General features: G+C 35.1%; 1 pseudogene; it reads right to left on the bottom strand.

Annotated features, from left to right (window-relative positions):
- Positions 1-14,685: 14,685 nt before the first annotated feature.
- LOC142855770 (taste receptor type 2 member 117-like) lies at positions 14,686-15,641 on the bottom strand (annotated as a pseudogene).
- Between the last annotated feature and the right edge of the window lie 10,952 nt (positions 15,642-26,593).

Here is a 26,593-nt window from a genome sequence, read left to right as displayed (position 1 = left end):
GGAGCTGTGCTGGAATTCCTAGTCTCACAGTCTCATACCAGTAGCTGCATAGAGATGTATCTTCCAATAGTTGCCTACAAGATGGAGTCAGCTGCCAGCCACCAGCCACCAGGATCTAAGAAGGCTTCTGCAATGTCACACAGGCCTCAGAATATAAATGCTAATCAGCCACATGTTGCTGGTGGAACAGGTTTATGGGCAATATGCTACAAGCTGTTTGGTGGAGGCATGGACCCACTGCTTCCCAGGGTTGAGAGAGTCAGCATGGATCCCAGAGCTGGTGGGAAAAATACCACTACCATGTTGGAAAACCAAACAGAGAAAACCCAACAGTCAAAACTGTGGTCTTAGTCACACTAGTTTAGCATTTTAAATGCTCTCGTGGTCAAAAAATGATTACAGATAAGCAATAAAGACATATTCGGACAAAACAAATCTCTAAAAGGTCACCCTGTATTTAATAAATGTGTGTAGACTTGAGAGAGGAAGGAAAAAAAGAATAACAGAAATAGATTAAAAGAAAATTTAAACTGAGGTCCTTAAAGAAGAAATAAAGTAACAAAAATTGTAATAAGTCATATAAAAATGTAAAATACACAGAGAGTCTAGACTACATATACTATTGTGTTTTCTTTAATTTTTTACTGTTAATTAGCTAAATACATAAACATATTTGATTGTGGTGGCTGCTAAGTTAAACCAAAATATGTATTTTAAAGGTAACTTGACTTCAAAATTTGGGTTCAAGGCCTTATTGCCTTGGAAAAGTCCTTCTTTATTTGTTTCCACAGAAGATGAAAGGCTGTGGATTCTTCTCAGGTTAACACAGTTTGATCAAGAAAGACAACCCTGAAGGTCTTTAATTGGAATAATGGTCCAGGTTTTCCAACATCCATAGCAGCTTCAAGGCTACTGGCTGAAATGGACAAACTGATGTGGGTTTCCCCTCTGTATGATATGAATATGTTTTATTACCACTGGTTAATATACCTAGGTGAGAAAATTAAACTGAATGTATGGGGAAAAAGGCAGAATCAGGCAGATGCCATTTAGCTGCCCAAGAAGCAAGATGTTAGGTAACAAACACATAAAACCTAAGTCAGGACTTTTTCTCAAGGATTCCTATTACCAATTCCCCCAATCAGCAGGAAGTAGCATAGAAAACTATGTACAAATTCCCAAAATATTGTTTATAAAGGCTTGTTTTTACTTAAAGGGGGTAGGTTATAGCTGGATAATAGTCATAACCAAACTCTTTCTAAAGAAAAAAGGGGGATATGATATAGAAATGATAATGGTAAATTACTGAATCTACTTTGATTCAAAAAACCACTGTTAATCTCAAATTACTTTACATTGATGTGTATTTTGGTTTATTGATACACATTTGAGGTCAATTTCATTATACTATATGCATATTTCTATTTTTGTTTTAAGTACTTTGTTTATGCAGTTTATTTAAAATTTTAATTTACAGTTAATAAATACAAATTAATAGTCATCTGTGATAGTCAAACTTACAGTCATATTAGTTAGGTTTTTAAGTATACAAATATATTTCACATAGATAGGCAATCTTCAAACACTTCAAAGACCTACAGATTACAGCATTTAAAATGTTTTAAAAAACTTAGACTTTTCTGACAGTGAGACACAGCTGCTCCTTGCAGCAGCAATTACTTTAAGTGGATGATGGGCATCCAAAAACCTACTTATGGAGTTTGCTTTCAATGTGGCAAGACTATCTATTTGTAAAAGAAACTGTTCTTTCCTGGATTGTTTGACAATATGTTGTATAAACTGAACTTGCAGGACTCATATAAAAATGATTGATGAACTTGCCAAAGAAGGTAAGACAGTCTTTCAGAAGAATCTTATAGATATTCTGCAGGAGAAAAAAAAATGAGTGACAAATTTGCCATAATATGTGAGACAGTCCTTCTGTTTTCTTGCTTCACTGAGAAATCTGCCAGAGACTCTAAGCCTATAAGCTGAAGATGAATGCTCTAACATTATAGAACAACTTTGGGTGATTGTCCAGGAAACAAGATAAATCAGTCATTTCTAGAATTTTAAAAGTTGCTTACAATTCACTCTTATTACTTAAGTAATATTGGTTCCATCTCGAGTCTTTGATGTTGTTGAAGACTAGATAGTTATAATTATAGTTTCCTCAGTTATGATAACAGATAAGTTATAGATAAAACTTTAGATTCACAAAGATAGGATAGATGATAGAATATCTAGTTTAATTTTCCAAATACAAATAGACTAAGTATTATAACTGTAATTCTTGACTGATAGCTGTTTTGTGATATGAAATTTACAATTTTAAAGTTAAAGACATCCTCTATAATTAGATAGAAATGGGGAGATGTGGGATGCCCTTCTGTATGCTGTGGATACGTCTTAATGCCATTGGTTAATAAAGAAGCTAATTTGGCCAATAAGCAAGGCAGGAAAGAGCCAGGCAAGAAATACAAATGAGTTACAGGGAAAAAGAAATGGAGCTGGGAGATGCCATCCAAATTCACTGAGAACAACATAAGTCATGGGGCATGTGACAATATATAGATTAATAGAGATGGGTTAACTTAAATAAATGTAAGTGCTAAGTAGTAGTAAGCCTAAGCCATCAGTCAAACAGTTTGCAATTCCTATTAAGGCTTGGAGTGGTTATTCAGGGAACTGGCAGGCAGGAAAGAAACCTCCAGTTATATTTCAACTATTATTCAAGTTAACTAATCTCTTTCTTGCAAGATAATTTGTCATTTATAATTATGTCAAAAGTTCTCCTCACTCCACTATAACTTAAAATATCATGATAAAACAGATAGTAATAAATTCATTACAATTATATGTTTTCATATGTCATTTTAATGAACATGGATTAATCACATACTACTTGAAAATGTAATATTTACTAGGATTGGAAAGATTAAGTTCTTATGATATCATAGCATAAAACATTCATGGAAAGAATATGAATCCACTGTAAAGAGAAATAGAAAAGAAGTCCCACCTCTATCCAAGAAGCTATTTGCAATTTCATACATGAAGGTAAAGGGAAAATCTCATTTTCTCCAGTGGAATGCCCCTAGTTGTATCAACCACACTCCAAGGCAAGCCTCATGCTCAGGAATATTTGTCCAACACAAAATGAAATCCACCTTTTTTTGTGTGTGTGGATGCTGTTTTGTTTTATCTTGGCATGTTTTGGTCTTACTTTTTTTGTTATTGTAGTTCTTTTAAGTTTCGCTTTTGTTTGTTTTTTTCTGTTTGTTTATGTTGGATTGTTTTAATTTGGTTTTGAGAGAGAAATAACAAATGAAAAAACTTGAAGTTTTGTGGACAGGGAGGTGGGAATATCTTCTAAAATTAAGTGAGGAGAAAATGTGATCAAAATACAATGTTTGAAAGAATCTTAAATAAAAATGAAGTTAATATGAATTTTAAGGAAGCTAAACAATTTCAGACAGATTTCAACTTCTAAAAGTGTTTCCTTAATTCAAAAAATTTAAAGGAACAATATTTTTATATATAGCATGTTTTATATAGAGAAACTTGTAAAAATAACAAAGTCAAGACAACATCATGTTTATTCTCAGTCATCAAATGGTTTAACCTTCTCTGAGATTTTCATCTATTTAAATTGAATCTGGTATGAGTCATTACAGATGATGTCTATCATATATCAAGTCTATTCTAAATATTTTGTTATTGTTCCAGAATACCACACACATGTCTTATTATAATAATTTCTTTTATAAAAGAAGTAAGATAAGAAATCAACATGATATAATAACTACATAATAACTACCTCAAATGCATATTTTCTTTAAAATTTAAGATTTAAGAGTCTTGTAATGTTGTAAGGTCTGATAATTATATATGAACCTAAAATTATAGACAAGTGTGCCATAGCTTAAAATGCTTAATATACTGAGGTAAGATAATGCTTTTATATATTGCATAAACATGTATCATGCATACTTCAAATTGAAAAAAATGAGAAAGAACATGAATATACTTGCCTTTCTACTTCAGAAAAAAATTCCTGTATAAAAATTTACATTTTATATGACTAGAGAGTTTTTTGCATGAAAATAGGCAAATGCTATTGCAACAATTTTTAGTTTCATAAACTTAAGAAACACCTGCTCACATGCAAAATTTTTAATGTAACTGGCATAATTAAAATCCAGTGTAAATATCTTTAGAAATTAGTCAAATAACAGCATTTTCGATATACAATGGCCGGAGTTCTAAGGAGACAGAAATACCTTTAGTTTGGTTTCTGTAAAAATTATACCACACCTTGTGCCTGTTAGAGATCAAAGAATGAAAACAATTTCATTATTTCAGACACTGGCTTGCCTCTTTCATAACTAACAGAGTGCTTCTCTGGCTGCCAACTTCTAAACTAGAATAAATCCATGGGTTAAAGGATGAATAATTCTAGTACATAGGTTCATTTAGATGCCATGAGGCCTCCTGGCAGATACTCTTCAGATAAGACTCAAGACAGACACATTTAAGAAGATAGAACCCACAATTTTAAGATATTTCTATGGACCTTGGTGCTTCAATCTGATCATGGGATCTAGATGTTTCTCCTAGCTATAGAACACTGATCAAGGACATTGTATTTGTCAACTCTATAAAGATGCATTTGGTCACAGTTTCTTTGTTTGTGTGTTTGTTTGTTTTTCTATGTTATGTTTTCAGAGAAAGGGTGTCTCTGTGTAACACTGGCTGTCCTGGAACTCACTCTGTAAACCAGGCAGGCCTCAAACTCACAGAGATTTACCTGTCAAAGGTATGTGTTATCAATGCTCAGATTGATCACAGTTTCAAATCTGTGTCTTAATTTCTACAAAACAGCTCTGTAATTAATTTTTTCACCCTAAAGCAGAAAAGCTTGTTAGCACATTGCTGGAAAAGCTCAATTTGCATAGAAAACATCATCCTCAAACAGCTCTGAAGTTCTATGCACAGATTACCTCATGGGTGGAATTTTCAGCAACAGGTGTTGTAAGAAAAGTTGATTTCTCATTTGCTAGCTTGCAAATGAAGAGATATTCTTTTCCATGGTTTTGTAAATTGTAACCTTGTCTAGTATCTGCTTATCGAGTGTGGATTTCATTTAGCATTTGAAATCTGAAATGTGGAACATGTAGAAAATGTCAAACTCTGCTTTCTGAAATTGACTTAAATGGTTTATTTTCACTAAATATGTGGAGAGGATTATAGGAAAATACCTGTTGAGTTTTCTTACAGTATCTTTCTAAATTTGTTCAGAACCTTCCATAATTAAGATAATAAGCCATAAGTACAAATAAGCACATCCTACCTCCTGGACCTCTTGCATATTTGGCTTCCTATAAGTTCTATGAAAATACAGACATGAATTGTTCCCTTGTATTTTTCATAATGGTCCTCAGAGAATTATTTCTTAATTGTGATTGGGTTTCTTACACCATAATACATATCTCTCACACTTATTTTGCTCAAATTAGAAATGTTTTTATTACCATATTTCAAACACCATTCTAAATTGTCTTGTCTACTGAATAACTTTAATTGTATTTGCCAATATTATCAATATTCAGTACTTACTCTATTGAATAAATTTGCTACTCATTTCTGTTTTCATCAATGGAGAGGGTCTATTAACCACATTACAAAACAGGCCCTATATCTGGGCTTAATTGGCCAACACAAAACAGGCTTCATGTTTTATGTGTGGTTTTTTGTTTTTTATTTTATTTTATCTGGTATTTTTGTCTTATTGGATTTTTTTGTCTATCCATTTAATGTCTTTTATTTTAAAAGAAAGAACATAAATTTTGAGTTTAGGGAGTTAGAGATTACCTGGAAGTAGTTGGGGAGGAAAATATGATCAAATATATTGTATAAAAACATTGAAGTAAAGAAATACATAAAAAAATCTGTAGACTTAATCCTAAAAAAAAAAAAGAATGTACACTTAATGAGGTAACACAGACCCATACAAACAAATGCTTTTTTTTTCTGTCATATGTGGGTCATAGCTTCATTTTTTAAGATTTCTGTGATTGCCAGGTGTGATGGTGCATGTATTTAATTCCAGCACTTGAGAGGCAGAAGCCAGCAGATTTCTGGTCAGCCTGATCTACATTGTGACAGAGTGAGTTCCCAGAAACCTAGCGCTATACAGAGAAGCCCTTTCTCAAATAAACAAAAAAGGAAAAGGCATTGTCTGTTCAAATTGAAATGAGTGCCTGCAGAGACCACATATCATTAAGATCATGAGAGGTTCCCTGCATGTGAAAAGTCCAAGGCCCTCCCCCTACCTCCAGGCCTAGAAAGCTGTGCATCCAAATAGACTAGGGTCCCAAAAAGCCAGTATGTGCAGTAAAACCAATTTTCAGTGCCTTTATCAATGGCTACTCAGTCAGTCCCCATTGTCAGCCACAATCAGAGAGTCCAGTTTGATCACATGCTCATTCAGTCCCGGTCCAGTATTTGGTGAGCTTCTATTAGAACAGGCACACTGCCTTAGTGGGTGGACCTACCCCTTGCAGTCCTGAGTTCCTTGCTCATCTTCTCCCTCCTTCTGCCCTTCAACTGGACCTTGGGAGCTCAGTCCTCACTCTGATGAGGGTCTCTGTCTCTATCTCCATCCATCGCTGGACGAAGATTCCATGGTGAAAATTATCTGCTATCAACTGTGATTGGGAATGTCTTTCTTTTTTATTCTTTTTAATTAATTAATTTATTTTACATTACAACTGCACTTTTCTCTCCTTACTCTTCTCCCATTCTCTCTCATGGATATCTACAGAGCATGGCATATCATGGTACATTAAGAATCAGGACCTCTACTTATAATAAGGCTTGGGAAGGTAACCCAGTATTAAGAATAGGTTCTCCAAAAACAGTAAAAGTGTTAGGGACAGTCCCTGCTCCTACTGTTAGGAGTCACACAAGTAGACCAAGATACACAACTGTCACATATATTTAGAGGGTGTATGTAGGTCCCATGCAGGCTCCTGGTTGTTGGTTCAGATTCTGTGAGGTCCTATGTGCCCAGGTTAGTTGCTTCTATTGGTTTTTTGGTGATATCATTGACTCCTCTGGCTCATGCAATCTCTTATCCCTCTCTTCACCAGGGTTCCCTGAGCTTGGCCTAGTATCAGTGAGTTCTGCATCTGTTTCCATCAATTACTGGATGGAACCTCTCTGACGAAAATTTTGGTAGGCATCAATCTATGAGTATTAATAGAATATCATTAGGTATCATTATGTTGACATATTTTTCTCCAGCTATGTTTGGTTTTATCATAGGTCTCTGCACCATGCAGGCTTTGGGTCTTGGTACTCCAGGCAGTGTCAAGGGTGGACTCACTTTCATGGTATGAGTATCAGACTGGACAAGTCATTGGTTGTCCACTCTCACATTCTCTACACCATCATTATTACCCCAGCATATCCCACAGGCAGGAAATCTGTAGGTGGAAGATTATGTGGTTGGGTTTGTTTCAGAATCCCTCCACTGAAGTCTTTCCAGATCATAGAAGATGGCCAACTCAGGTTATTTATTCACTGTTACTAGAAATCTTAGCTGAAGTCATCATTGTAGATTTCTGAGATTTTCCCTTGCAGCAGGTTTCTACCTGACCCCAAAATGCCCCCCTTTCCAGTCATCTCTTTCAGTTATCCCTACTTTATTCACTTCCAACCAAGCCCTTCATGTTTCCCTCTCCACTCATTCCAAGTCCACATACAAAATTGGAGAAGATATAAGAAGATTGAATGATCTGCCATGCTCATGGATTGGTAGGATTAACATAGTAAAAATATCCATCTTACCAAAAGCTATGTAAAGATTTAATGTAATCCCCATAAAATTCCAACACAATTCTTTACAAATGTTGGAAGGGTAATATTCAGCTTCATTGAAAAAAAATAAACAAGGATAGTTAAAACAATTCTGTATAATAAAAGAACTTCTGGAGGTATCACCATGCGTGATTTCAAGCTCTACTACAGAGCTATATTAATAAAACATTTAATTAGCATAAAAACAGGGAGGAGAGTCAAGAGAATTGAACTGAGAACCCAGACATAAAGCCACATAAATATGGACACCTGATTTTTGATGAAAAGGCCAAAATTAAAGAATGAAAAATGAAAGCATCTATAACAAATGGTTCTTCTATAACTACATTCCAGCACATCGAAGAATGCAAATAGGTTCATATCTATCAAACTGAAAAATCTCAAGTATAAGTGGATCACAGAGCTCAACATAAATCCAGTTACACTGAACTTGTTAGAAGAAAAAGTGGGAAAGAGCCTGAACACATTGGCCAGGAGACAACTTCCTGGATAGTACACCGTTAGGACAGACACTAAGATCATAAGTAATAGATGGGACCTCATTAAACTGAAAAACTTGTGTAAGGTAATTGACACTCTTAGGGACAGAATGACAGCCTTTAGAATGAGAAATTATTTTCAAAAACCCCACATCAGAGGGCTGATTTTCAAAATATATAAAGAACTCAAAATGTTAGACATCACAAAACCACAAATAATACAATTAAAAAATGGTGTATATATCTAAACAGAATTCTCAACAGAAGAATCTCAAATGGCTGAGAAACACTTAAAGAATAGTTCACCATCCTTATCCATCAGGGAAATTGTACACCCTTCAGAATGACTAAGACAAACAAATGACAGTTTATGCTGGAGAGAATATGGAGCAATGTTGTGGGACAAGTGTCTGTATTGATTGGTTAGTAGTCAGGCAGGAAGTATAGGTGGAACAACCAGACAGGAAGTAGAGATGGGTCAATGAGAACAGGAGAATTCTAGGAAGAAGGAAGTCCTAGTCTGCAGTCCTGACCCACCATAGAAGAAGCAGAATGTGACTGCCTCACTGAATAAGGAACCGAGCCATGTGGCTAGCATAGATGAGAATAATGGGCTAATATAAGTTATAAGAGTTAATAAGAAGCCTGGACTAATGGGCCAAATAGTTTATAACTAACATAGACCTCTGTGTGATTTCTTTGGGAACTTAACTATTGTGGGAACCAGGCACTACAGAAACTTCTGACAACATAGCAAGAGGAATGCTCCTCCACTGCTGGTAGGAGTGCAAATTTATATAGCCAGTTTGGATGTCAATATGGCAGTTTCTTTGAAAATTGGTAATTAGTCTACCTCAAGACCCAGATATATCATTCTTGGGCAAATTTCCAAAAGATGCTCAGTCATACCATAAGGACACTTATGTTCATAGCAGCTTGATTCACAATAGCCAGAACTTGGAAGCAACCTAAATTTCCCTAACTCATTGAATAAATAAAGAAAATGTGGTGCATTTACACAAAGGAGTATTACTCAGTTATGAGAAACAATGACATTATGAAATTTGCAGGCAAATGGATGAAACTAGAAAAAACTCACCCCAAGTGAGGTAACCTAGATCCAGAAAGACAAAAATGGTATGTACTCACTAATAAGTGACTATTATCTATAAAGAATAGCCCTGTCATAATCCACAGATGTAAAGATGTTAGGTAACAAGGAAGGCTCTAGGTGGGATGCTTGGATATCCCTGAGAATAGATGGCAATGTCTTATTATGTTTTGTTTGAATTTGTATGAGAGTTCCCTCTACTGAAGGTTGTTACTCTCACTTTCCACCAGAATCCTCAAGTTTATATCTTGTAACAGCCACATGAAAAGTAGCTTTATACATGTGAGAACTCAGAAGGAAGGAGTTGGGGGGTACTGTTGGGGATGTAGATTAGAAGTAAAGATTTGTATAAAGTGCATGCTCAAGGCCCTAGGATTGGGAAAAATAAAAGTAATAAAGGATATATATATATATATGACTGCTTAAATATCTCAATCTCTTTGTTTTGTGCCTGAATATAGGAGATGCCTAGTTGCCTAGTTTTTATTTTATAGCTTCTATTTCTCATTGAAATGTCTTAAAAGGTACAATAAATAGGTATTAACTTTAATATTTTAGATTAATGAGTAAATTTGCAAAGCTAACAAAGTATATTACAAAGGTAAAAGAGCAATTTGACAATATTTCTTTATGAAAAATTTTCTGAACAGAGTTTTATAGTCATAATATAATTCAAAATCTTATGTGGTGAATATGTAACTGAATGGAACACAGGGTATCTGACTACTTTGCATTGTTTGTGTATGATATTTTGAAACTAAATATTTGAAACTATTTTATAAATTTACTTAATTTTATTGCTTATGTTTCTGCCACACAAAACATATTAAAAGCATCTGAGCAGAATAGAAGCTGATATTTGTCGTTCATTGATCACTAATATTTTGTGAGTGCTGCTCTTTTGATATTCTACTGTTTAACTGTGGCATGATACAGGTACATAATAGCATAAAGAGTTAGAAAACAACAATATCATCATGGTGAGGTGTTGAAGGAGCTGCGGGCCGTGTTCCTGCCACCTGGCTCCTGGGTGCCAGCTAGCTTATGCCCCGAAATAATTACACGAAAACTGTATTCTTTTAAACACTGCCTGGCCCATTTCTTTGAGCCTCTTATTGGCTAGGTCTTACGTATTGATCTAACCCATTTTTAATATTCTGTGTAGCACCACGAGCTGGCTTACCAGGAAAGATCTTAACCTGAGTCTGTCTGGAGTGGGAGAATCATGGCGACTGACTGACTCGGCTTCTTTCTCCCAGCATTCTGTCTGTCTATTTCACCTACCTAATTTTCTGTCCTATAAGGGCCAAGGCAGTCTCTTTATTTAACCAATGAGATTAACACAAAACAGAAGGTTCTCCCCCATCATTTCCCCTTTTTCCCTTTAAATAAAAAAGAAAGGCTTTCACTTTAACATAGTAAAATTACATATAACAAAATAGTTATCAAGCAAGAATTACAGATACAATATTTATATCTATTTTATCTTTTATCATAACTAAGGAAAACTATAACTAACCATTCTTCAACTCCATCAAAGACTACAGAAGGATATAATATTACCTAAGTAAACAAGAAGTAAGAAACTTCAAACTCTAGAAATGACAGAGACATCTCACTGCCTGGACAGTCACCCAAAGTTCTTCTGTACCGTTGGGGCATCCATCTGCAGCCTTCAGGCCCAGAGTATCCAGCAGACATTTTCATGAAGCAAGAAATTCCAAAGACAGTTCAGTCACTATCTGATGTGTCCTGCAGAATGTCTCGCCGACTCTTTCATGAATCAGGAACCACGAAAGACCATCTGACCTTTCAGCAATCCCCTTTCTGGGAGTTCTCTGTGTCCAATTTATGCATCAGTCCAGGCAAGAGCAGTTTCTTGCCCAAATGGCTATCAAGCTCCATAAGGAGCCTCTTCGATGCCCGTCTTCCTCTCGAAGTAGATTGGTGCTGTCAGGAGCAGACGTGTCTCATTGTCATGAAAAGTCCTAAGTTATTAAATCATTTAAAATGCCATATTCTGTAGTCTTTGAAAGATATGAAGAATGTCTAACTGAAATATATCTCTATATATTCAGAAAATCTAACTCACATGACTACATGCATGACTATTATTTATGATTATCCATCAACAATCTATATTTTCTAATTATACATTACATTTTAAAAATGAACTACACAATCACAATACCTTAATCAAGATCAGAAATACATATACATATAACAAAATTGACCTTAAAATCCATACCAATGCAAATTATTCATATCTATATCATATCCCCCTTTAAATGTAAAGGAACTTTTATAAGCAATATTTGGGAACATGGGCACAATGTTTTCTCTCCTAACTGCTTCCTGCTGAATGGGGGCACTGTTATTCAGATCTTTCATGGTGTAACCTGTGTGTCAGGTTCATCTCAGTCTGCTGTTGAGTGAAGTAATTTTTTGAAGGTGTTTATGGTGACCTTTCAGGAGGGTGTGGTCTATCATATCATATTGGGATAGAAGCAATCCATAGGGTCTCATCCTCTGTGAAAATAAAAGAAGACCCTTTCCAAAGCATCATATTCTTAGACCCAAATTCTGAAGTCATAACCTCATGATATCCATTCTGGTTCCATTTGGCAGCCCATATAATGAAATTTCTCTCTGTACTTAGCTCCTTCACAGTCAAAAATTTTAAAGAAAATACAATGTACATAATCCAGACTCTCTGTGAATTTTCCATTTTATGTGGCTTATTTTTCTTTATTTCTTTTAGTCTATCTATCTGTACTCTGTCTCTTTAAAGACTTTACCCCCCTTTTTTATAAGGGCATTAACTTTATTCTCTCTATATATATTTTTTTCTCTCTCCTCTCTCAAGCCTACGTACACTCATCCAACATTGTGATCCATTTAGTGGTCTGAATCTGTCCTATTGTGAATCTGTAATTTTTTTTTTTTTTTTTTTTTTTTTTTTTTTTTTTTTTTTACTATACAGGAGCAGTTCTTAAAATGCTAAGCACTTCTTAAAAACTGTTTGCACCATGTAGGGGTAATTCAGTACTGCCTGTTTACTGCCAGTCTTAACCTTAACTGTGCTGTTGTTATGGTAATTACGATCGTTTGTTCCTGAGGTCAGCACAGTTCAGCATGGAGCAGCCACTCCTGCCTCAGATACATTGGGTGCCCCTAAGCTGCACACAGTTCCAGGCACACAGCAAGTCCACATTGGAGCCACACTCAGCAGTTTAACTCCGAGACTGAGCGTGTGGCACAGAAACTCTTTTCATCCAAGTAACAGCCAAATCTGACACACAGAGCACTGCACAGTCTGAAAACACGTCTCTGTATGGTGGCAGGAATCTGCCATGCTCTTCTGCCTGCCTAAGCCTGATTCTGCCATCTGCCCAGGTGCAGGCGGGTAGCGCTGAGCCATTGGCATGGTCTCAGAGCACTCTCCTTCCAATCCCAAGCGGGAACACAAACATCCAGTACCATAAAAGCCATTGAAATGCTTTAAAGCCAGAGTTTGCACTGGTGGCATAGTCCCAGGAAGCCGCGCTTTAAAATGACGCAGCTTTTTTTTTTTTTTTCTGCTGCTGTTGCCAAATCAAGAAATCTCTCTATGGCACACCACCAACAAACAGTAAAAATCTTTGTTAAACTGTTTTTTCTCTGTTTAAAATTAAGCTCTCTCAGGTTTTACGTGGAGTTCATTACCACGCTGGGTGCCACACTGTACTGATGAGCTGCGGGCTACATTCCTGGCTAGCTTTATCAGAAATAATTACACGGAAACTGTATTCTTTTAAACACTGCTTGGCCCATTAGTTTTAACCTCTTATTTGCTAGGTCTTACATATTGATCTAACCCATTTTTAATATTCTGTGTAGCACCACGAGCTGGCTTACCAGGAATGATCTTAACTTGCGTCTATCTGGAGTGGGAGAATCATGGTGACTGACTGACTTTACTTCTTTCTCCCAACATTCTTTCTGTCTACTCCACCTACCTAATTTTCTGTCCTATCAGGGCCAAGGCAGTCTCTTTATTTAACTAGTGAAATTAACACAAAATAGAAGACTCTTCCCCATCAGTGAGGATTTTTTTGTTGTGTTTTGTTTGTTTGTTTGTTTGTTTGTTTGTTTGTTTTTGAGACAGGGTTTCTTTGTATAACAGCTTTAGCTGTCCTGGAGCTAGCTCTTGTAGACCAGGTTAGCCTCATACTGACAGAGATCTAATGGCCTCTGCCTCCCAAGTGCTGGGATTAAAAGCATGCACCACCACTGCCCAGCTTTGACATGGTGTTTTATAAAACTATCATATATCTTGGTTTGTTGTGATAATGCATTAAATATGTATATTCAAGTAACACTATATGTACTGAGCAAGTTCAGCTTGTGTACATATATACACACACACACACACACATACATATATACACAAAAACATTATGCATGTTACAACACTTAATGAAAAAGAGGGCATGAATTTGAATGAGAGCAAGAAGGGTTATATGAAAGATGAGGGAAGGAAGAAATGGAAGGGAAATGATACAGTTTTATTATAATCTAAAATTATTTAAAATTACAAGACAAAGTATATGATGTTCCTTCAATAATATAGGAAATTATACAATAATATTTGCAAGTGGAAATTCCATTATTAATAAAAATAATGGGAGCATTTTCATAATTGTGGATGCTGACACTAGCAATAAAAATACAATAATTTTAATAAAACAGCCTTATAATTCTAAATAATTAGTAAAATGTAATTTATAATTATAGCTTAATATGGAACAAAGCATCTTTATTGCTCTTTAATTATTAGTCTACATATGATTCATTTATCCTCAGAACTTTTATCTATGTATTCTATATTACCAAATTATATTTATGTGACTATAATTTTAAACTTTTTGGTGATTAATATTAACACATATATAATATGAGCTAATAATTTAAAAATCTCTGAAATAAATGACTGATACAAAAATTATATATTGCTATGGTTATATTTCAGTGACTCATATTCATGTCCTTTTAAGATAAATATATTAAAAAATACTTTTTATATAATGTTCTAAATTTCTAATATTTTTCCATAGTTCCTATTGCAAAATAGCTTTTATAAAATTTATGAAGTCAAACAAAGGAAACCAAAAATGGATAAGATAGAAATTTTTGTTGGTTAATCTTCTTCTAGAATGTAAAACATAATATTCAAAGTTTTAGGGACCTGGGGTCCCCATATTGTTGGGTCTGCATATCAGCCACCAGAATACAGAGAGAAAGTCTTGTCTCAGTTTTATATCTCCCAGAATCAGGACATAAGAATGGACTGAAGGAAAAGCTAGGAAAAACACTTGACAAAACGAAGTGAAAAGATCTTTCTTCGGTAACTCATATTTCCAAAGTTGTATTAAAAGAAACAAAACAAAAATGGTGTATAGCAGGAGAAAGGCAATCACCATTCGCAAGGCTTTGATGTGGGCTGTAGTTCTGGCATCTCTGCATCCTTGGACATTCTGCATCTTCTTGTGATGTGTCCACAGGGAGAAGATGAGCAGGAGGAAAGATAATAGGGACAAACCAAAGGGGACAAACAGGAAAATAGTGTCAAGAATTAACATGTGCTTACTTAATTCTTCAGGGTAATGAGAACTGAAGCTCATGTTTCCTTGAGATTCATTTATCCACACATCAATATTCAAGTTGACCAGAAAAATATGTAAAGACAAGAGGACCAGGGACACCAGCCATATTACTGAAACTGTCTTTTTCACTCTCCACTTTAAATGAAGAAAAAACAAGTTAGAAAAATTGGCTATTTTGAGAAAATAAAAGACACAGAGGCATGTAGCAAGCCAGATGCTGAAATGGTTGGTTATAATCCACAGATGGTGAATGACTGTTGTTGCCCTTGCAGTCATTAAATCTGGGTTCAGTACCGTGATAAATAAAGCTGTGTACGATAACCAGAGCAGACAAATTCTGGAGGTCGCCAAAGCAATGAGGATTTGATTAACTAATGAGATCTTCTTTCTCTTGACCAAGTTCATGCAGTTCAGCAGTACTAAGAATCCATTTCCTAAATTTCCAATTATTACTTCCATGGTTAAGATTATCACAAATGTGTTTTGAAAGATATCATATATTGTTTGCCAAAAATTCCCCATTTTTCATATATGTTTAGTTTTGTTGACTCATTCATTTGAAATGCTAAATCTATTTGAAGATTTTTGAGAACTTCTGAGTTTATTCTCATAACATATTTACTCTTAACTCTTCCACACACACTAGCAGAGGTGCAAACATGGAAGTTTGCCAGTGACAGAGTCTGAAGCTCTTCCCGGAAAATGTGTCTCCTCACACAGATCAGGCAAGTCAGACCAGAACTGCTTTCCGCACACACAGCTCCAGCAGAATCTGTCGTATTTTCTAGTCAATGAAACAGAAAATATTGAAATCTGAAAGGGTAATGTATAAATTAAAAATTAAAAACATTAAACTTTTGTTTTTTCTATATTTACCTTAGTCTACATATTTGTTCTAATTGAATTAGGATCAAGAAGCTTTAAAAATGTCTTAGTATATAAAAGATCACAAACACTAGAAATATGTCTATGGAAATTATTTTGAGCTAGAAGGCATATACACAGTTCAAAAGTGCAGATCATTACAGAGACCTAGCCTCATGATGTCCATAATTCTCATATTTTTATCTAGAAAATAATGTGGATATTTTTATTCTTCAAATATAAGTACTGAGAAAATATTTTCTCATCAGTTCACTTTTCATAAGGTAGAAATAGATAGATACATTTGCACAAATACCCATAAATGTGTATTTAAGATCCAAATCACTTATTTATTTTTCAATAATTTATTCATTTTGTCAATATTATTGTATATTACTTAATATTGAGTTTTGTAAAAGTTTTCCAGGCCATTTTCCATCATAATTGATCAAGAATTAAAGTCAAATATAGAGCAAATTCAGGATAACTATACCCATGCATGTAAAGTAGAAAACACTTAATCTTTTGTGAATAGTCACAGAGGAGGGTTAGCTCATACACACAGCAAGATGCCTCTTTATTCAGTCTCTTTGTTGTCCTGCAAGGCTGAGGACACAGCATAAAAAAATTAAAATTATAGCCACCTACACTCAATTCTCTAAAATACCTACTTTGTCAATATCACTAATTGTCACCAAGGCACATGAAGAATATCATACAGCCTGATAGAAATGAAGAATGACTATCACAGTATAGTTCATCACACATCAATAACTTAAGAATTATAAAAGGCTCATTTAAATTCAAGAATAATTGCTAAATATAGCAGGGAAACATAAATCATAATCCTAAGGGATGGCAAATAAAGACAAGTACTGTTTAAATGAGTAGAGATAATAATTTCAGTCAATAAAGCAGTACTGAGCAAATAAAATGAACCTTATTTATTTGAAAACTTTCACAATTATCCAGTTGTTTAGTGGTGAGACCTATGAATAAGGCCTGATAATCCAGAATGGGACATTTAAGAGAAAACATTTTAAGAACATAAAAACACACATACCTTCAATGTAGAGTCACAAAAATCTCTGTGACCTAGGCACTTCCTGGTAGCAAACTGAACTCAAGTATGAAGAGAAACAAATAGAAACAGGATAAGGGTGGGGCTTTGTGGGATTGGTGCTGATAGTGAGATTTCGTGAGCTTTCACAAAAGATCCAGCACTTGGTTCTTCAGCAAGAATTATACCCCCTTGCAAGGAGCTTTTCAGAGTCTCAGCATGCAGCTTCCATTCTGGATTGGAAAAGATTTTGGTTCTGAATATAAAACAAACAGCTCCTGGGGAAAATCTTTTCAGATAATGATTTCATGGCATGTTGCATGATTCTAACATTTCATATACTTTGGGAGAGGGGAAAAATCAGTGTCCTGAGGGGAATGCAACCCATCCATTGCAAAGTCAGTGTTATACGTCCGTTTTGTCAAAACTTTGTATATTTTATTCTAATTCTTTATTTATGAGCAGGTTTATTCACTGACTACACCAAATTGAATGTTGTCAAAATGAGATAAATCGAATACTCTTGGGGGGACACTCAATCACACTGCGAACACTGATTTAGCAATTACATTAATTAAACAAAATTAACGTTGGTTGAGTTTCCAGCTAGTTGACAGCAAACAATCATAAAGCTTCAGAGGACATCTGGAAGAGATAGAGAGAGGTGCACTAGAAGTAGTAGGGAGGGCTTCTGAGTAGTGCTTGTTTGTGTGAGCAGTACAGGGAGATGCCAACAAGAAGAAAGGGTTAGTTAGTTAGTTAGTTAGTTAGTTAGTTAGTTAGTTATTACTTAGCCTCTGTGCTAGAAGTTTATCACCCCAGATTTTGAATCTAGAGTTTTATTTTAAGCAGAACAATAGAGATGTAGCTAAAACTAATTTTAGTGGCATGGGCAGAGACAGTTCCTGCCAGAACAGAATTCCTAGCAGGCTGCCAGAGAAGCAGGCCGGGAACTGCCGGAGTCATAATTGCTGGCTGAAAAGGCAATAAATTGAGGCACAGCCACTGTACTAAAGTTAAAACAGCAAACCATTATTTTGTTTTCTATTTCTATGTACATAAAAAAATTATGTCTATTTTAGTAATTCTAGTATATATTTCTATAAAATTAAAAATTTCATATTAAAATCTAGATTAAGTTATGAATGAACAATTTTCTGATTTTGAGGAAATGAAGAAAATACATTACCACCAGGTGGTGATGCCACATGATTTTAATCCCAGGAATTGGGAGGCAGAGGCAGGTGGATCTCTGTGTGTTCAAGGCCAGCCTAGTCTACAGTACAAGTGCCAGAACAGGTTTCAAAGCTACCCAGAGAAACCCTCAAAGAAAAGAAAACATATTACCAGAACTTCATTTTTCCCTTTAACATTAGTATTATCAATTTAAAATAGACTTTTGACAATAGAATTTAAAGGTTCATATTTCATGTGACATAAATAATCAGAAAAATAGATCTAAATACTCAACTTTGTTCAACTTTTTTGTGTTTCAGTGTTGTGTGTACATACATGATTTCAGGGTTGACCATTAGTATTTGATAAAAAGTTAGTTGCCTCAACCCTGGGACAGAATAATTCTCCATCTCTTAACAGTCATTAGATACTCAAAGTTCTTTATCTAGGTGTTGACCATGTGAGAGTTCCTTCTGTCATTCTTCAAGCCTTGCTCAGATAACCATATTGTTGAAATTTCATGCATACAGTTTCCATAACATATATAGGAGACACAATCTCACAGCAGACTTGCTGGCCCTCTGGCACTTAAAATCTTTCTGCCCCATCTTCTTTGTAGTGTTTAATCTTAGGTTTAGAAACTGTCTTGTAAATGTTCTCTTTGTACAGATGCATTGGCCATTTCTTTAAAGAATATAAAATTAAATTAAAGTGCTAAAAACCAAAGAATCGTCAATAATTAAAATCAGTCTCATTTCACAAGCAACTCATCAGAGACAAGGATTTTGGTGAATGTTTAAACCAAGATGCAGGGCATATTGGTGTTAATACCTCGTGAATAAAGTGGCCATTTTTTTGGTATAGAGTTTTCACTGTAGCTGATTCCCCTTCTGTTAAAAATTTGAGATTTATCTCCCACAGCTCAGCACTATTTCAGCTATATGTGAAGACAGCCACACACTCAAAAAACCTGCTTTCCATTACCAGGTTTTTGTTCCTCTCCCCTATGTAAACATAGAGATCTGCCTTCTGCAATTATCTTTATTGACAGGTATTTGGTCAGTGTTTTTGAGTCTAGGCAAAAGCATTCCATTTAAGACGTGTCCACATATCCAAGAACAAAGAACTGATATACAAGGACATAAACTGATGGCTTTAGTTCAGGAGATTTACTCTTATATCTTACTCTCAGGAAAAATAATTAACCATCTACTCACAAACCTTAACTGGTGTCTCTGACAGGCATCAAGCTTAAGAGTTTGCTAACATTGAAGCTTGCTAAAATTTGACAAAAATTCTAATTGACCAAGGGCCATAAACTTCCCTTGTCTGTTTCCCTGGTCACTTGTGCCTGCAACGTTTTTGGGTCTTTATATCTTGGTAAGAAAAAGATAGAAGAAGCATGAACAAACAAAAGCACAAAAAGAAGTTAGAGACAAAGCATCCCAGAATTTACCAGAGATAGGAAAAAGAAAAAGAATATAGCAGAGAATTGAAATTGGAGTTAGAGTTGAGACCGAAAATTAGAGCTAACACACAAGAAAAGGAAGACCAAATCACAACATCATTAGTGTCAGATCATTTTCTCCCCAGCCAAGGACACCTTTGTATCTGAGAAAGAAATAAAATAATCAGAGAATCAAACAAGATAAAGAATCTCTTTAAACTCATGGCCTGGTAATCTTGCACAGTAATTGATTTATAAAGCCAGTCATCACTAAAGAACATGTGTGCCTCTGCATGAGATACAGGCAGACAGTAATATGTACAAATTAACATGTGTCCTTACATTCCTTGAGTGTATCTAATTATCTTTGTCAAGATTTTACATGATGGTTACGGGCTTCAAACCCTCAGACCCTGAATTTTCTATGACCCCTTGCCTGCTGGAGTAAAGAACTTGTTTTCTTATGCTGGCAGCTGCTCTGAGCATGAGACCCTTGTGAGTTCCTGATAACATGGAAGTGGCCTTGCAGCTAAAAAAATCCCGACAACTAAGGCATAGCCATTAGTCATGGAACTCTGTGGTGAGCATCCTACTGTTGAATAAAGAGTTCAATGATGTGGAACTGTTGGTTCTACTTTGAGGAAACCCCGGACAGTGGGAAAAAGAGGACAAAAAGGAGTCTGACACAAAACTGATCCCTATTTCTGTCTTAGAGGCAGCTGATATCGGTCTGGTTGCCCCTTAGATTCTCATGCACTCGGCTCAGGGTGAAGTAGATACTAACAGAACCATATAGCAGAACACTTTCTTATCTTTTCTGGCCTCAATTTCTATATGTCTTTTTCAATTCTACACTGGACTTGCTTCTCAGGCAAAAATTGCCACTTTAAACCTAGATACTGGCTCAAGTTTCACAGCCCCAGTCAGTTGCACTTTGAACTACAGAACTGTTATTTACTCACTATTCTGTAATTTTATAATATGATCATAAATAAGTTTATATAAAACATACTAAAACTTTTGCATCAAATTATTATTTTAGAAATTAGCTGGATGTTGACTAAGCTTCAGAAAGTTGAATATTGCTTTTGCTCATAAAATAATCAATACAAAATATCACCATAATAGTATTGATAATCATGTGTGTATGTTTGCACATATTTAAGCTTCATATAATTTTCTGTATCGAGATTATTCTGAGTTGGATAACCCAAATCCAGAAAGACAAACATTATAGGTTCTCATTCATATTTTGATCCTAGCATTGAATAGTCACATTTATGTGTTTAATTCAGAATCCAAGAAACTATAAACAGACCTCTAGTGAGGAAAGGAAAAAATATCTTATGGGGGTGGGTAATAGGAGAGCCAATGTGGAATGAATGAAAAAAGAAAAATAATTGGGATTGAGTTTTAAGTCAGAAGAAGAATGGGGAAGTAGAGAAGTGGAGCAGATAAAAGGATGGGACAAAAACCACTAGGGATGTTTAAAAAAGCTATATACAGACATATTTTCTAAATTTCTTACACACACACAATCATATATACTCATATAAAGTAATTAATCATTGCTACCCTACACAGGTGATAATGTTCCTCTCAGGAGCTTTCGACTGACACAAAAAAATACAAGCACTGGATGTGGGATACTTCTCCTTGAGTAGTTGCTCACAGGTGTCCTGAAGATGCCCAAAACATTACAGATTATTACTGTTCTTCTTGGTTGTCCACTAAAGCTTTATGGTGAGACTCGGTTGCTGATAACATTGTACTCATTGGTCATAGATATGGAAATATCAACTTGGTATTGCCTTAAGTTTCCTCCCTGCTGAATAGCTGTCATAGTACCAGAAGGTGATTCACATACAGCTGAAGTGATTCACATGTTGTTTGATGAGGGAGAAATAGGGAGATGCCTTACCAAGTCTTTCCCAGTCAACAGTCTTAGCTAGCTGGGAACCCTGAAAGTACAATAATGGCTGATGTGGTCAGAGACGCACAAGAATGTGCTAAGGACACACATGTTTTGAGGTTAACAAATTATTTTATGATTGGATTTAAGACCTCCTCCCTAGGAGGAAATACAAGTCTGGTACTACAAATCTGGCCAAGAACCCATAGATGGGGAGTTTATAGACTCCAAGTGTGAACCCATAATACCTGGGTGCCCTCTTAATTCATATCTGAATTCATGCCTGTAAAGTACTGCAATACGCAGACCTCATTAGAGAAATTTCTTTGGATAGCAAATAACTTAAATAGTCACCGCTGGTCAAAGAGCCAACAGTAACTAGGGAATACTCATCAAAGCATAGGGTATCTGTTTCACTCCCTTCCCAAAGATCAGAGACCCCTTACATAAGAGGGCTTTAAAAGACAATTAGAATTAGAAGTTGTGGAGGACTAAAGCAAAACTATCCTCTGGACATAACAGAACTGCTGCACTCATAAACTCACATTGGCTTAGGTTGGCTGAACAAGACCTGTGCCAGATTAGGTCAGTAAACAGTCTAGCAACGAATGATAAGATCACGAGTAATGAGTCCCAACCACTAACTGTGCAACTATGAATAGTTAATAGCTTATGGGAAAGGGAGAGAGACTTCCTAAGGGTGTGACTCCAGGAAGGTCAACAATGCTCTAGAGGATGACCCCAAACTCAGATGTATATATACAGCACAAATTGTTATTAGTGGATTATTAAAAGGGCTAAAATAACTCTCACTTGTTGATATGACTAAGATGGATTTACTTAGCAAATAAAATGAGAAAGGTCTTCGTGAGAAACTTGGTGCTGTGTCTTGTCATCATTTACTACAGAATTAAACCTGTAATATTTATATAAGGAGGGCATTAATACCATAAATCAGGTCAGTATGAAATAGAAAACTATGAAGTTTCATGAGGTAAATTCAGTAATAACTGCGCTATTATAAAATTCATGGTTTATCTTTTTTTTTTTTTTTTTTGGATTTTTCGAGACAGGGTTTCTCCGTAGCTTTTTGGTTCCTGTCCTGGAACTAGCTCTTGTAGACCAGGCTGGCCTTGAACTCACAGAGATCCGCCTGCCTCTGCCTCCTGAATACTGGGATTAAAGGCATGCATCACCACCGCCCTGCTTCATGGTTTATCTTTTAAAGCCACTTTTTTTTTCAAAATTTTAGGCATGAATGATCTGACTTTTATTTCCTATAGCAAGAAAAAGAAACAAATGTACCAAGTGGCTAGAAGCATCACTAGAACACACTCCTTTCTCTCAACCTTAGGTAAGAAAAATAGGATAATGAATATTTTAAGTAAATAGACTATCATGACCAAAGATAATACCTTGACCCTTTGAATAAACCTGGAATAAAATGCCTTATCATTACCCGGACAATAGGAATAGGATTTCCTCCATGCCCAGTCCTTCAACCTGAAAAAATTTCAGTCAGGTATCAATGTAACCTACCCAAATAAAACCAACTCAAAAGAAGAGTAAAGTAAAAAGTGTGTTTATACATTTATTCTCTCTATGGTGATATACTTTATAAGGGCACTTTACACTGCTATATCATATAGTTTAACAAATACATTCTTAATCCTCTCCTTTGTTACCACCTTTGCTATTCTGCAGGGAATCTCACTACTACTCTGTGTGTGTGTTTGTGTGTGCATGTGCACCAGTGTATGTGTGCCAGTAGTATTATAAATATTGTAGGCTAGAGAGTATGACTACAAAATTGTATAGATAAAGCATACATATATAATATTGTATCTATAAAATATAGGACCTATATGAGATGAAGAATATCTTTGGTTTTGTGTCTGGCTTATTTCACTTGATATATAATCTTTATTCGAATCCACTTTCCTGCAAGTGGCATATTTTAGTACCTTTATATTTCTGATTAAAATTCACACACACACACACACACTCATTTTTCTTTCATCTTTTTACAGACATCTAGGTTTATTCTACCATCTGGCTATTATGCTCAACATTGAAATAAGCAGAGACATATGATTGCATTTGTTGTACAAACATTTAGTTTTTAATGTAACCACTGTAGATCACTGTAATATATCCAACTTTTGAAAAATAAATTCCAAAAAAATTCTTCCATTCCTTGGGTTGTCATGTTATTATACAGTAGCAAACTTAAGACTGGGAAAGAAGAAGCAGGAAAACACATTGACCAAAGCAATTATTTCTTAATGTTCTTACCTCAACACTTATGTACTAATGGATTCTGAAACACTTTATCTTTTAAAATCTGCGGAAAATGTCAAGTAGGAAAGTATCACAGTATTCTAAAGATTGGGGTCAGTGGAAGATGTTCTATAAAATACTCTTATTCCCAAAGTACCGAAAATAAATCCATGAATTTATTTCATGTCCTTGACTAAACAAGAGTCTTTTCTTGTAAGTTGGATTGATTTGGCAGTAGGCAAATGAACATATATATTTTCCATTGTTGTGAATTTTGTTTGTTTAGTATTTGCATAACTCAAATTTCTCAAGCTTATACCTGTCAGCTAGTAAATTTTAAAACTTAATTTATGCAGCATGTAAAAAATGTCTGCAGCTGTAAGTTAACTTGAGACCACCAAGAATGAGCTGAATGTCTCTACATTACCAAGAATTAATTTTGCCATAAATATTGGATCCAGGTAGAAAAGTTTGGAGGAACTTCTCTGCAATGTTTTTCTTTCAAAACTTTCTTTTTTGTTTGTTCATTTATATTTTGTTGTGTGTTTTTGTGTTTATTTTATTATCTGGAAGACATGAAGTAAGATAATCATTTATGCAATTAGCTGCTGAAAAGTAGCCTTGGATAGCTTTATTACTCATAGACATAGAAATATACACATACTATATACTATTAAGAGACACAAATCAATTCTGCTAAACTTTCTACAACTACCTTGGAGAACTTATTAAGTCTTAACCTCTTTCCTTTGGTGTACAAGCCTTCTAGTTTACAAAATTGATAAAAAAATAACTTCTGATGTGACTATGTGTTTAATTATTTGTTATTTACTAAATATATCCAGGAATTTTAAATATAACCATGAAATCTATTATGATTTATTGGAATATTAGGAATGATTAATCTACCTTCAAAAATGAACATTATCTACAGAAGAAAAGAGTATGTGTCAACATATTTCTGCTTTAAGTTTGTGCCCATCAATACATTTAATGACTTTTTTAATAACATATAATGTTTGATGATTTTTCTAGGTACTTTCAGATTTGTGAATCTATTGTGAAAACATCCAGTTTTATATGAAATAACCTAATTATCCTTTGCTAGCACATAGAAGTGCTGTTAACTGCTTCCTGCTTTTGGGGGGACAATGTATTTTCTTTTGGAGGGTTCACAGAGACCTTTCAGGGGATCTTGGTCCATCAAATCACATTAGTCTAGACAGAATCCACAGATTGTCATCCTCTGTGGAAACAAAAGCAGAACCTCTTTTCTAAAGCAATATATACTTAGATCCAAATTTTGAAGTCAAGATACCTTAAAAATATATGTATATTGATTTAGCTCAACAACCTGTACAATATCTATCTGTACTTAGCTCATTCACAGTCAAAAATTTCAAAGAAAACAATAATATACATAATTCAGTCTCTGCATATAGTCCATCTTTATGTGGCTTATTTTTCTTACTCTATTACTTTTTTGACAAATTTAATATTTATTTTCTTTCTTTATTTCATTAATCTATGTTGTATATTCTTTATATTACTTTTACTGTCTCTTTACTGTTTTTCTTCTCTCTCCCAAGTCTACATACATTCATTCAACAATATGACCCATTTAGTTTTTCCATCTAAATATGACTTTATTGTATACCTGTAATTATTTTTTGACCAGGATGCTTTTTGAAATTTTAAATGTAAAACAAGTATAGCTAGTACCAAGTCCGTGGCTCTGTCCAGTCCAACATGGTGGAGGCATGTTTGCTGTGTCTGAGAGCCAAGCAAGATGCCCCAGCTCCAGGGTAGCAGCTAGTCTATGTCAGCATTAAGTCATTGTACCATGCTGCTCACAAATACCATTCAAAGGCTTGGTCTACTGAAACAGCTAGAGTTTGTGTTGGAAGCATGAACCAGGGAGCTGCCATTTCTTAAGCTGAGTCAGTAAGCCTTCTCTTTAATGAGCCTCCAACAAACAGAACCCATCTGAAAACAAAATGCAACTACCAAGAAGCTGTGCCAAGCTCTGTTTGTGTGTGTGTGTGTCTAGAATTTCTTTTCAAAATCTCTCAGATTTCATGTGGACATAGGTGTCACATTGGCACCAATCTGTAGATGGAGGGTGCTGGTTCATTTCCCTGCTGCCCAGAACCAAAATACCACAAATAAACTATATTATTACAATACTGCGTGGGCTATCAGCTCACACTTCTTATTAACTAGCTTTTATATCTTAAAATAACCAATTTCTATTAATTTGTATATCGCCACATGGTTGTGGCCTACCAGTAAGTTTCTGTCCCACATCTGTCTCCTATGGCGACTATGTGACTCCTCTCTGACTCTGCCTACTCTCTCCTCCTCTATCTGCTTGGAATGCATGTTTTGCCCTATTTGATGCTACAATAGACCCAAACAGCTTCTTTATTAATAAATGGTATTCACAACATAAAGAAGGGAATCCTACATTAAACCTTATCTCAAACAAACAAACAAAAAATAAAAAAAAGGAGCTCAGTGGTTGGGAGCACTGTCTGCTTTTCTAGAGGACTTGGGTTCAACTCCTGGTGCCCACATGGCAGCTCAGAGGTTTCTTTGACTACAGTTCCAGGGGATCTGACACCCTCACACAGATATAAATGCAGAAAAAGCACTAATACCCATGAAATAAGTATAAATTAAAAAATACATACTTGAGAACTATAACAGATTTTATGAGAAAAATAGAAATTGAT

Source organism: Microtus pennsylvanicus, chromosome 8 (assembly GCF_037038515.1).
Source record: "Microtus pennsylvanicus isolate mMicPen1 chromosome 8, mMicPen1.hap1, whole genome shotgun sequence".
Lineage (NCBI taxonomy): Eukaryota > Metazoa > Chordata > Mammalia > Rodentia > Cricetidae > Microtus > Microtus pennsylvanicus.
The sequence above is the reverse complement of the archived record's forward strand: the minus strand, read 5'-3'. Positions and strand labels throughout refer to the sequence as shown.